Genomic DNA, 11,475 nt, shown 5'->3' on the forward strand with positions numbered 1-11,475 from the left:
GAACTGATTTGATAACTTTTCAAAGATCTCACAATTTTGTGTTCATCCACATACACTACATACACTAGTTATGGGTCTTGGTTTCTATTGGAAATCAAATTCAATAGATGTTCCTCTTCCTCAATACAAGTTTTTTTTTTTTTTTTTTTTTTTGAGGAGGCCAATCACTGGAGAAGAATGGTAATAAGTGTAGTGGATTGAATGGCAGCCTCCAAAAAGATATGTCTAAGTCCTAACCCCTAGAACTTGTAAATATGACTTTATCTGGCAAAAGGGTCCTTATAGATATAATTAAACTGAGAGATGAGTGAGATAGTTAGGAAATAAGATCATTCTGAATTTTCTGGGTGGGCCTTAAATCTAATGATAAGTGTCCTTATAAGTGACAGAAGAGAAGAAGACACAGACACTGAGGAAAAGGCCATGTGAAGTTGGAAGGAGATCGCAGTGATGCAGCTACAAGCCAAGGAAAGTGTGGAGCCACCAGAAATGCAACAGGGCAAGGAAAGAGTCTCTCCTAGAGCCTTTGAGGGCAGTATAGCCCTAGCGACAACTTGTTTTCAGACTCTGGCCTCTAGAACTGTGAGAAATTAAATTTCTTTTGTTTTAAGCTGACAATTTAATGGAAATTTGCTATGGCAACCCTAGGAAACTAATATAGTCAGTGGTCTGGCAAGTGTAGCATTTCTATATACTGAAGAGATAAACTTACTTTTCAGTTTCAAATAAAGATACTACCCTAACATAGGCTTTTTTTCCCCAGGAGTCCTGAAGATATTTCCTTGTATGTATGACAAAGTATATTGAAACTTTTGGGGAGTTTCTCTGAAAGTCAAAGATAACATTGGGTTTTATGTCCTCAGATGATACATGTACTATCAAAAATTGCTACAGAAACTTTGCCCTTTGAGATAAGTAAGCTAATGGATAAGAATACATGACTTGTTCAGGTTACTTAAATCCTAAGAGATATAATAAATAGATGGCCAACCAATAACTCCTTCAAAGTATATAGTTGAGGATTTTGAGGGAAAAGGAGAACCAGAAACAATCCATCTCAAGTGAATTTGCAGCTTGAGTTCAAGTCCCTTGGGTTATCCCAGTAACCTTTGGCTATGAACTTGATTAATGAGTATTCTCAGTAAAAATCCTCTCTAAAGAAAGGCATTTTTACTCTAGGTCATAAATATTTCTATAAATTCAAAGAAAATGAGTAGCACAAAGTCAAAAATAACCATGTACAAAAGGGAAACAAAGTATACAGGAATGAATACACAAAGATTTTGTATATTGTCATTATCTGACAGTCTATTAAAAAACTATGCTTAGTATGCATAGTTACAAAACAAAATACATGTTCAAAAACATCTTGCTACAGACTAAATGTTTGTACTTTCCCCTACCCCCAAATTCATATGTTGAAATGTAATCTCCAATGTATTGAGAGGTATTTAGAGTTGGCACCTTTGTGAGGTGATAACATTGTGAAGGCAGAGCCCTTATGAATGGAGTTAGTGCCCTCATAAAAGGACCCCAAAGAGTCCCTTTGCCCTTTCTGCTATGTGAGGACACAGTAAGAAGATGGCTACGTATGACCAGGAAGCAGACCCTCACCAGATACTGAATCTGCTGGACCTTGATCTTGGATTGCCCAGGCTCCAGAACTGTGAAAATAAATTTCTACTGTTTATGAGAAATACCTAATTTATGGCATTTTGTTGTAGATTAAGTGAACTAAAACACATCTATAAGGGACGGGAAACTAAAAATATTTGAAAAAGCTAGTAAGAGCTTATACAAATGAAAAATAAATAACTAAAATGGAAAACTCAATGGAAATATTTAACAGCAAATTAGACATGGGTAAAGATAGTGAATTATAAGATAGGACAGAAAAAACGTCCAGGGAAAAGAGCTTAGGAAGACAGATGAAAAGTTGAGACAAGGAAGCTAGCATGGGAAGGTATAAATCACTTAATTAGAGTTGCAGTAGGAAAGGAAAGAGAAACAATGGAGGAAGAGATAATGGCCGACATTAATGGAAATGAAGAAAAGACACTAAAACACTGACTCAAGAAGCTTAATAAAACACAAACAACATAAATAAAAAGAAATCCATATCTACACACATTATCAAGAAACTTCAGAATTTCAAAGACAAAGAGAAGATTTTAAAACAAGCCAGAGGCCAGGCATGGTGGCTCACGCCTGTAATCCCAACACGTAGGGAGGCTGAGGCGGGCAGAATATGAAGTCAGGAGATCAAGATCATCCTGGCCAACATGGTGAAACCCTGTCTCTACTAAAAATACAAAAATTAGCTGGGTGTGGCAGCACATGCCTGTAGTCCCAGCTACTTGAGAGGCAAATTAGCTGGGCGTGGCAGCACATGCCTGTAGCCCCAGCTACTTGAGAGGCTGAGGCAGGAGAGTTGCTTGAAATGGGGAGGCAGAGGCTGCAGTGAGCTGAGATTGCACCACTGCACTCCAGCCTGGAAGACAGAGCGAGACTCCATCTCAAAAAAAAAAAAAAAAGGGAGGTGGAGCCAAGATGGCTGAATAGGAACAGCTCCAGTCTACAGCTCCCAGTGTGAGTGACGCAGAAGACGGGTGATTTCTGCATTTCCAACTGAGGTACCGGGTTCATCTCACTGGGGAGGGCCAGACAGTGGATGCAGGACAGTGGGTGCAGCGCACTGTGTGTGAGCTGAAGCAGAGCAAGGCATTGCCTCCCCTGGGAAGCAAAAGGGGTCAGGGAATTACCTTTCCTAGTCAACGAAAGGGGTGACAGATGGCATCTAGAAAATTGGGTCACTCCCACCCTAATACTACGCTTTTCCGACGGGCACACCAGGAAATTATATCCCGTACCTGGCTCAGAGGGTCCTACACCCACAAAGCCTTGCTCATTGCTAGCACAGCAGTCTGAGATCAAACTGCAAGGTGGCAGCGAGGCTGGGGGAGGGGTGCCTGCCATTGCTCAGGCTTGAGTAGGTAAACAAAGCGGCCAGGAAGCTCGAACTGGGTGGAGCCCACCACAGCTCAAGGAGGTCTGCCTGCCTCTGTAGGCTCCACCTCTGGGGGCAGGGCACACACAAACAAAAGACAGCAATAACCTCTGCAGACTTAAATATCCCTGTCTGACAGCTTTGAAGAGAGTAGTGGTTCTCCCAGCACACAGCTTGAGATCTGAGAATGGGCAGACCACCTCCTCAAGTGGGTCTCTGACCCCCAAGTAGCCTAACTGGAAGGCACCCCCCAGTAGGGGCAGACTGACACCTCACATGATCGGGTACTCCTCTGAGACAAAACTTCCAGAGGAACAATCAGGAAGCAGCATTTGCGGTTCACCAATATCTGCTGTTCTGCAGCCACCACTGCTGATACCCAGGCAAACAGGGTCTGGAGTGGACTCCAGTAAACTCCAATAGACCTGCAGTTGAGGGTCCTGACTGTTAGAAGGAAAACTAACAAACAGAAAGGACATCCACACCAAAAACCCATCTGTACGTCACCATCATCAAAGACCAAAGGTAGATAAAACCACAAAGATGGGGAAAAAACAGCAGAAAAACTGGAAACTCTAAAAATCAGAGCACCTCTCCTCCTCCAAAGGAACACAGCTTCTCACAAGCAATGGAACAAAGCTGGACAGAGAATGACTTTGATGAGTTGAGAGAGGAAGTCTTCAGAAGATCAAACTACTCCGAGCTAAAGGAGGAAGTTCGAACCAATGTCAAAGAGGTTAAAAACTTTGAAAAAAACTAGAAGAATGGATAACTAGAATAACCGATGCAGAGAAGTCCTTAAAGGACCTGATGGAGCTGAAAACCATGGCACGAGAACTACGTGATGAATGCAAAAGCCTCAGTAACCAATGCAATAAACTGGAAGAAAGGGTGTCAGCGATGGAAGACGAAATGAATGAAATGAAGTGTGAAGAAAAGTTTAGAGAAAAAAGAGTAAAAAGAAACAAAGCCTCCAAGAAATATGGGACTATGTGAAAAGACCAAATCTATGTCTAATTGGTGTACCTGAAAGTGACAGGGAGAATGGAACCAAGTTGGAAAACACTCTGCAGGATATTATCCAGGAGAACTTCCCCAATCTAGAAAGGCAGGCCAACATTCACATTCAGGAAATACAGAGAACGCCACAAAGATACTCCCCGAGATGAGCAACTCCAAGACACATAATTGTCAGATTCACCAAAGTTGAAATGAAGGAAAAAATGTTAAGGGCAGCCAGAGAGAAAGGTCAGGTTACCCACAAAGGGAAGCCCATCAGACTAACAGCTGATCTCTCGGCAAAAACTCTACAAGCCAGAAGAGAGTGGGGGCCAATATTCAACATTCTTAAAGAAAAGAATTTTCAACCCAGAATTTCATATCCAACCAAACTAAGATTCGTAAGTGAAGGAGAAATAAAATCCTTTACAGACAAGCAAATGCTGAGAGATTTTGTCACCACCAGGCCTGTCCTAAAAGAGCTCCTGAAGGAAGCACTAAACATAGAAAGGAACAACCGGTACCAGCCACTGCAAAAATATGCCAAATTGTAAAGACCATCAAGGCTAGGAAGAAACTGCATCAACTAATGAGCAAAATAACCAGCTAATATCATAATGACAGGATCGAATTCACACATAACAAAACTAACCTTAAATGTAAATGGGCTAAATGCTCCAATTAAAAGGCACAGACTGGCAAATTGAATAAAGAGTCAAGACCCATCAGTGTGCTGTATTCAGGAAACCCATCTCACGTGCAGAGACACATATAGGCTCAAAATAAAGGGATGGAGGAAGATCTACCAAGCAAATGGAAAACAAAAAAAGGCAGGGGTTGCAGTCCTAGTCTCGGATAAAACAGACTTTAAACCAACAAAGATCAAAAGAGACAAAGAAGGCCATTACATAATGGTAAAGGGATCAATTCAACAGGAAGAACTAACTATCCTAAATATATATGCACCCAATACACAGCACCCAGATTCATAAAGCAAGTCCTTAGCGACCTACAAAGAGACTCAGACTCCCACACAATAATAATGGGAGATTTTAACACCCCACTGTCAACATTAGACACATCAATGAGACAGAAAGTTAACAAGGATATACAGGAATTGAACTCAGCTCTGCACCAAGCGGACCTAATAGACATCTACAGAACTCTCCACCCCAAATCAACAGAATATACATTCTTTTCAGCACCACACCACACCTATTCCAAAATTGACCACATAGTTGGAAGTAAAGCACTCCTCAGCAAATGTAAAAGAACAGAAATTATAACGGACTGTCTCTCAGACCACAGTGCAATCAAACTAGAACTCAGGATTAAGAAACTCACTCAAAACCGTTCAACTACATGGAAACTGAACAACCTGCTCCTGAATGACTACTGGGTACATAACGAAATGAAGGCAGAAATAAAGATGTTCTTTGAAACCAACGAGAACAAAGCCACAACATACCAGAATCTCCGGGACACATTCAAAGCAGTGTGTAGAGGGAAATTTATAGCACTACATGCCCACAAGAGAAAGCAGGAAAGATCTAAAATTGACACGCTAACACCACAATTAAAAGAACTAGAGAAGCAAGAGCAAACACATTGAAAAGCTAGCAGAAGGCTAGAAATAACTAAGATCAGAGCAGAATTGAAGGAAATAGAGACACAAAAAACCCTTCAAAAAATCAGTGAATCCAGGAGCTGGTATTTTTGAAAAGATCAACAAAATTGATAGACCGCTAGCAAGACTAATAAAGAAGAAAAGACGGAAGAATCAAATAGACGCAATAAAAAATGACAAAGGGGATATCACTACCAATCGCACAGAAATACAGACTACCATCAGAGAATACTGTAAACACCTCTACACAAATAAACTAGAAAATCTAGAAGAAATGGATAAATTCCTCAACACATATACTCTGCCAAGACTAAACCAGGAATAAGTTGAATCTCTGAATAGACCAATAACAGGCTCTGAAATTGAGGCAATAATTAATAGCTTACCAACCAAAAAAAGTTCAGGATCAGATGGATTCACAGCCAAATTCTACCAGAGGTACAAGGAGGAGTTGGTACCATTCCTTCTGAAACTATTCCAATCAATAGAAAAAGAGGGAATCCTCCCTAACTCATTTTATAAGGCCAGCATCATCCTGATACCAAAGCCTTGGAGAGACACAACAAAAAAAGAGAATTTTAGACCAATATCCTTGATGAACATTGATGCAAAAATCCTCAATAAAATACTGGCAAACCGAATCCAGCAACACATCAAAAAGCTTATCCCCCATGATCAAGTGGGCTTCATCCCTGGCATGCAAGGCTGGTTCAAAATACAAAAATCAATAAACATAATCCAGCATATAAACAGAACCAAAGACAAAAACCACGTAATTATCTCAATAGATGTAGAAAAGGCCTTTGACAAAATTCAACAACCCTTCATGCTAAAACCTTTCAATAAATTAGGTATTGATGGGACGTATCTCAAAATAATAAGAGCTATCTATGACAGACCCACAGCCAATATCATACTGAATGGACAAAACTGGAAGCATTCCCTTTGAAAACTGGCAGAAGACAGGGATGCCTTCTCCCACCACTCCTATTCAACATAGTGTTCGAAGTTCTGGCCAGGGTAGTCAAGCAGAAGAAGGAAATAAAGGGCATTCAATTAGGAAAAGAGGAAGTCAAATTGTCCCTGTTTGCAGATGACAAGATTGTATATCTAGAAAACCCCATCATCTCAGCCCAAAATCTCCTTAAGCTGATAAGCAACTTCAGCGAAGTCTCAGGATACAAAATCAATGTGCAAAAATCACAAGCATTCTTATACACCAATAACAGACAAACAGAGAGCCAAATCATGAGTAAACTCCATTCACAATTGCTTCAAAGAGAATAAAACACCTAGGAATCCAACTTACAAGGGATGTGAAGGACCTCTTCAAGGAGAACTACAAACCACTGCTCAGTGGAATAAAAGAGGATACAAACAAATGGAAGAACATTCTATGCTCATGGGTAGGAAGAATCAATATTGTGAAAATGGCCATACTGCCCAAGGTAATTTATAGATTCAATGCCATCCCCATCAAGCTACCAATGCTTTCTTCACAGAATTGGAAAAAACAACTTTAAAGTTCATATGGAACCAAAAAAGAGCCCACATCACCAAGTCAATCCTAAGCCAAAAGAACAAAGCTGGAGGCATCACACTACCTGACTTCAAACTATACTACAAGGCTACGGTAACCAAAACAGCATGGTACTGGTACCAAAACAGAGATATAGACCAATGGAACAGAACAGAGCCCTCAGAAATAATGCCACATATCTACAACTATCTGATCTTTGACAAACCTGACAAAAACAAGCAATGGGGAAAGGATTCCCTATTTAATAAATGGTGCTGGGAAAACTGGCTAGCCATATATAGAAAGCTGAAACTGGATCCCTGCCTTACACCTTATAAAAAAATTAATTCAAGATGGATTAAAGACTTACATGTTAGACCTAAAACCATAAAAACCCTAGAAGAAAACCTAGGCAATACCATTCAGGACATAGGCACGGGCAAGGACTTCATGTCTAAAACACCAAAAGCAATGACAACAAAAGCCAAAATTGACAAATGGGATCTAATTAAACTAAAGAGCTTCTGCACAGCAAAAGAAACTACTGTCAGAGTGAACAGGCAACCTACAGAATGGGAGAAAATTTTTGCAACCTACTCATCTGACAAAGGGCTAATATCCAGAATCTACAATGAACTCCAACAAATTTACAAGAAAAAAACAACCCCATCAAAAAGTGAGCGAAGGATATGAAGAGACACTTTTCAAAAGAAGACATTTATGCAGCCAAAAAACACATGAAAAAATGCTCATCATCACTGGCCATCAAAGAATGCAAATCAAAACCACAATGAGATACCATCTCACACCAGTTAGAATGGCGATCATTAAAAAGTCAGGAAACAACAGGTGCTGGAGAGGATGTGGAGAAATAGGAACACTTTTACACTGTTGGTGGGGACTGTAAACTAGTTCAACCATTGCGGAAGTCAGTGTCGTGATTCCTCAGGGATCTAGAACTAGAAATACCATTTGACCCAGCCATCCCATTACTGGGTATATACCCAAAGGACTATAAATCATGCTGCTATAAAGACACATGCACACGTATGTTTATTGCGGCACTATTCACAATAGCAAAGACTTGGAAGAAACCCAAATGTCCAACAATGATAGACTGGATTAAGAAAATGTGGCACATATACACCATGGAATACTATGCAGCCATAAAAAATGATGAGTTCATGTCCTTTGTAGGGACATGGATGAAGCTGGAAATCATCATTCTCAGCAAACTGTTGCAAGGACAAAAAACCAAACACTGCATGTTCTCACTCATAGGTGAGAATTGAACAATGAGAACACTTGGACACAGGAAGGGGAACATCACACACCAGGGACTGTTGTGGGGTGGGGGGAGGGGGGAGGGACAGCATTAGGAGATACACCTAATGCTAAATTACGAGTTAACGGGTGCAGCACACCAACATGGCACATGTATACATATGTAACAAACCTGCACGTTGTGCACATGTACCCTAAATCTTAAAGTATAATAATAATAATAATAAAAGAAAAAGAGAAAGAAGATTGCTTTCAAAGAAGTAACAACTTGTCAGTTGGCTTCTCAACATAATGAGGAGTGCTAAAAAACGTGGAATAATGCCTTCAATGCACTGAGAAAATAATTGCCAACATAAAATTTTGACCTGTCATGAATAGGGAAAATACAAACTAAAGAGATTTTTCCAACAGCAGATCCTCGCTAAAAGAATTTCTAATGTGTATACTCCCTGTATAGGCAGAAAATAATCCTACAGAGAAAGGCTGTAATGTAAAAAGAAATAAAGTGCAGTGAAGAGTAAATATGTGGGTAAATCCAAGGGAAATGAATCAAATCAAGGAATAATGATGTTGTTATTGTTAGAAAAAGAAAAGATATTTAAATACATGAAAAAAATAATATGTAAGTTGGAAGGAGTTTAAAAGATATTAAAATGTTCTGTGGATCTTTTTCAATAAGAGATAGTGACTAATTGTAGACTTCCATAGGTTAAGCTTGTATGTGGTAATTTCTATAGAAGCCTTTCAAACAATGGAAAGAGAACATTTAATGTCATACCTAGTGGAGGAAAAAAACTAGTATGTTTTAAAACAATGTAAAAGAGGGCAAGAAAAAAAGAGAAAACACACATGGAACAGGTGAGACAAATAAAAAGCACAAAATAAAATGATAGATTTAAGCAGAAATGTATCTGCAATTATAATAAATATAATAATAACTAACAAGGATATGGTTTGAATACATCCTCCAAAGTTTATGTGTTAGGAACTTAATTATCAATGCAACAGTGTTGAGAGGTGGGACCTGAACTGTAAGAGGTGATTAAGTTATGAGGGCTCTGCCTTTGTAAATGGATTATGTTGTTATTGCAGGAGTGGGTTCATTATTGTGAGAGTGAGTTCGTCATAAAAGCAGATTTGCCCCCTTCTCTCTCTGTCTCATGCGTGTTTGTGCCTGTGTGCTTGTGTGCTCTCTTGCCCTTCCACCTTCCACCATGGGATGACACAGCAAGAAGGCCCTTGCCAGATAAGGGCCCCTCAGCCTGGGACTTCCTAGCCTCCAGAACTGGAAGAGATAAATCTCTAATTTTTATGAATTTCCCAGTCTCAGGTATTCTATCAGGTATTCAGTACAAAACAAACTAATACACTTATCCCATTGATACTGTAAAGCCCACTTCTGACATAGAATTTTATACTGTCATTCCTGCCTAGAGATAACAGGTATTACTGGATTTTCAACAACCCTTATTCCCCTCTTACCAGGTCCTACAGCTCCTTTGGCATATTTTCTCCCTCTTCCCTTAGCAAACCTCATACTTCCTCAATCAGGTTTTGCTGATTTTTTTTCCTTTCTAACTTTTATTTTAGGTTTAGGGGGTACATGTGCAGGTGTGTTATATGGGTAAATTGCATGTCTTGGGGATTTGGCGTACAGATTATTTCATCACTTAGGTAAAGTGCATAGAACCCGATAGATAGTTTTTTGATTCTCACCCTCTTCCCACCCTCCACCCTTAAAAATGTGTCTGGAGGCCAGATGAAAGGTTAGGGCAGATCCTGAGTAGGGTAAGTATTACCTTATAAATAGGGTTGCCAGATTTGGCAATAAAAATACAGCATGCAGGAGATTATGACACTGTAATAATTCATGAAAATTTAATAATTATTCATTGTTTATCTGAAATTAAAATTTAACTGGGCATCTTGCATTTTATCTGGCAACTTTATTTGCAAAGCATTGCCTCATTTGATACCTCTTAATAGCCTTCAAGAAATAGAAGGTCTCTATCTAACAAGGGAGAGTTTGTCACTTCTGCAGACCAAGGGGTTTAGGCAACTAAAAATTCTTATTAAAATCTTCAACCTGATCTTCAGTTGTGCAGCTCTCCTGCTGCAGGAAATGAGTGTCTTTAAATGCTTCCAAGGAGATACTTTGACTCTCACAGTTTGCTTAAACTTAACTTTTTTTTTTTTTTGAGACTCACTCTGTCGCCCAGGCTAGAGTGCAGTGGCGCGATCTCAGCTCAATGCAACCTCCACCTCCCAGGTTCAAGCGATTCTCCTACCTCAGCCTCCTGAATAGCTGGGATTACAGGCACCTGCCACCATGCCTGGCTAATTTTTTGTATTTTTAGTAGAGATGGGGTCTCACCATGTTGGCCAAGCTGGTCTTGACCTCCTGACCTCAAATGATTCACCCCACCCCCTCGGCCTCCCAAAGTGCTGGAATTGCAGGCGTGAGCCACTGCACCTGGGCTTAAAGTTGTTGATTAATAGATTTGAGCCTGAGATTTTTCTTTCTGCCATGAATCAATAATAATTAACAACAGCTACCCAATTCCACAATCCTTTCTTGCAGGTACTATAACCCTACAAGCCCCAACTGCCTGAGGCAGTAGTTTCTAAACTTGTCAGCACATAGGAATAACCTGGGAGTGTCTAAAAATACCGGTGCCAGTGTCCTAAACCCAGAGATTGTAATGTAATTAGTCTTAGGTGTGGTCTGGGGCTAGGAGTTTTTAAGTTTCCCAGGTGACTTTAATGTGCAGATCACTGGAACCACTAGCCTAGGATATTGTACCAGTTAGCACATCCCCTTGCACCTGTATCCCATTACAGCTCACTACAGGTAAAAGCCTTAAAAATCCACTTTCACAGTGTCTTAGTCCTTTTCTCTTGCCACAAAAATACTTTTTGGTGTGTGGCACACAGTATCCAGGCAGTATCAGCACCTGGGCCTATTGTTATCCAGCTGGTGAGTAATCCAATGACAAAATCCTACACTTACTGTCTGCTTCCTAGGACCCTTCCTGGTAC

This window comes from Hylobates moloch, unplaced genomic scaffold (assembly GCF_009828535.3).
Source record: "Hylobates moloch isolate HMO894 unplaced genomic scaffold, HMol_V3 SCAFFOLD_4, whole genome shotgun sequence".
Taxonomy (NCBI): domain Eukaryota; kingdom Metazoa; phylum Chordata; class Mammalia; order Primates; family Hylobatidae; genus Hylobates; species Hylobates moloch.